This window comes from Mastomys coucha, unplaced genomic scaffold (assembly GCF_008632895.1).
Source record: "Mastomys coucha isolate ucsf_1 unplaced genomic scaffold, UCSF_Mcou_1 pScaffold3, whole genome shotgun sequence".
Lineage (NCBI taxonomy): Eukaryota > Metazoa > Chordata > Mammalia > Rodentia > Muridae > Mastomys > Mastomys coucha.
In genome coordinates this window covers 42119971-42122290 of record NW_022196909.1, presented here as the reverse complement: position 1 = coordinate 42122290, position 2320 = coordinate 42119971, and the positions used below count along the sequence as shown (strand labels likewise).

Sequence of the window (2320 nt, the reverse complement as noted above, 5' to 3'; positions counted from 1 at the left end):
CGCCACCACTGCCCGGCTTTCTCCCCCTCCCCCAAGGGAAGATTTTTGCGGGATGCCAGGGTACCCCGTACGAGGTGCAGTGGGGTCTTCAAGCGGCGGTCACAGTCGCCCTTCGGCGGCTCTTCTCTAGGGTCCTCGGTCCCACCTGTCCCTTCAGGTCGCATCCAAGGCTCCCGCCCCGCTCGAGTTCGAGAACCCCGCCCCCGCCGATCTTCTCGGTGCGCGTCGGAGGCTCCCCATACGCTTCGGGAGTCTCCCTAGCAACGAACTCCCCGTTCTGGTTCTAACCGCTAAACCCTCACGGTTCCCAACGCGGCGGGCGAGTCGAGACGTCTGCTCCAGGCGGGCGCGGGCGCGCACGTCGGGCGTCCGGCGCTGGCTCCACCCCCTGCCCTCGAGCACGCGCGCGCGGCTGCGGCGGCTGGGGCGGGGCGAGCCGAGGGGGCGGAGCCGCCGGCGCTGGGGCTAGAGGCAGTGGCAGCGGCAGAGGCAGCGGCTGAGGCTGGGGCGGCTGAGGTAGTGGCGGCGGCGGCGGCGGCGAGGGGCTCCTAGCCGGGGCGGCGGGGCCGGCCGAGGCCGCCGCAGCGCCGGGAGCCAGACGCCGGCAAGCCCGCGGGCGCAGGGGCGAGCTGAGGTAAGGCGGCGGGGACGCGGGCGGCCGCGTTTATGTAAGCGCGGGGCAGGTGGCTGAGGCCGCGCAGCGCCGGCGGCCGTGGACCTGACCACCGACTCCAGACCCTATCGAGCCCGGCCGGGGGCGGCGGGCTGCGGGGTCGCTGGCGCATCCCGGGCGGCGCGCGGAGGGCGGGCCGCGGTCCCCTTGGATGCGCTGCGCTGCGGGAGGAGGCTGCGCCCAGGACGGCTCGTCCGTCCGCTCCTGGAGGCGCCGCGTCCGCGTGGGATGCGCTGCGCCGCGGCGAGCCGACCGTGCGCCCCTCGGACCGGAGGTTGTGCCCGCGGAGAGGACCCTGGACTCCAGGGAGGGGAACCTGTGCCCATCAGAGAGGAGACTGCGCCCGGGGAGGGGAATGGTGTGCCGGGGCGGAGGGGATCTGTGCTCCAGGGAGGGGACCCTGTACCCCGGGAAGAGACCTTTGCCCAGCAGAAGGGACACTGCGCACCGGGAGGGGGGACCCTGTGCCCTGCAGAAGGAAAGCTGAGCCCGGGGATGGGGACCCTGTATCCTAGAGAGGGGACCTGTGCCCAGCTGAAGGGAGTCTGCGCCCTGAGAGGAGACACCCTGTGTCACTCTGAAGCTGTGTCCAGGGATGGGGGACCCTGTGCCCTGCAGATGGGACCATGTGCTTGGCAGAGGGAAGGTTGAGGCTCTGTGTCCTGCATGAGGGACCAGTGTCTAGCAGAAGGGAGATTAAGCCCGGGGTAGGGGTGTGGGTAGGAACCCTGTGCTCCGAGGAGGGGAAATTGAACCAAGGGATGGGGACTTTGTGCCCTGCAGAAGGGACCATGTGCTCCGCAGAGGGGAGAAGGCGCCCAGAGGAAGGGCACAGGGAGGGAACCCAGTGCCCTGCAGAGAGTACTCGGAACTCCGAGGAGAGAGACCCTAACCTTATAGCCCACAGAGGGAAGGCTGCACCAGTGGAGAGCATCTTGTGTCCTGCAAATTGCAAAAGAAGACACTGCGCTCCCACGGAGTGGACACCGTGACCTGGGTGAGGCAGGCTGCTTTTTTGGTGGTCCATGTCCCTTCCGAGGGCTCAGAGACCACATGGTCGCCGAGCGCCCGGGTGACGAAGTTCCGAATGCCCGGTGCGTCTGCTGCTCTGGGAGCCATTGGGACATTAGGGGTTGGAGGTGAATTTTGACGCGCTCACATAGGCAGGAGGAAAATCACTGTGTGGTGGCTGTGTGCAAGGGAGATGTCAGATGGGGCTGTCTGTGGACGCTAGACTGTAGAGGTGCCGGAGTCGCCTTTGGAGGACCAGAAATGTGTTCCGTTCGGGATTTATGAGGGGGATATCCGCACTGGAGTGTCTGGTTGGAGGTCAATGTTTTCAGCTAGCAGGTTTGGGTTGTTACTTCTGATGAGGGTATCTTTTTTTCTTCTTTTGAAAACCATTTCTTGCCTTCCATTCTGGAAGTATAAGGAAAAGAAACCCAATGGCAAACTTGCCTTTTTACTGTTAGGTGCGGTAATTAAGATGATCAAACAGTAGTTTTTACTGAGAATAGAAATAATGTATTAACCCTCTTTGTTCCTTTGAAAGGGAGTTACATTTTCCAAACCTGTTTTTTGTCTCAAGACAAACCTGTTTGTAAAAGCCAGCTGTTTTTGTTTTGTTTTTTTGTTTCGTTTTTTTTT

The 2320-nt window shown here is 63.2% G+C and overlaps 1 protein-coding gene across 3 annotated transcripts in view; it reads left to right on the top strand.

The window, feature by feature from the left end:
- The first annotated feature begins 281 nt into the window (after positions 1 to 281).
- The window catches only part of Adarb1 (adenosine deaminase RNA specific B1), a 124799-nt gene continuing 122760 nt past the window's right edge, over positions 282 to 2320 (top strand). For 2 of the 3 annotated variants that reach the window (XM_031346574.1, XM_031346571.1), the window contains exon 1: positions 282 to 634. The gene's annotated coding sequence lies outside the window, so the exon portion shown is untranslated. The remainder of the gene's footprint in view (positions 635 to 2320) is intronic. The other variant, XM_031346575.1, reaches the window with a different exon arrangement.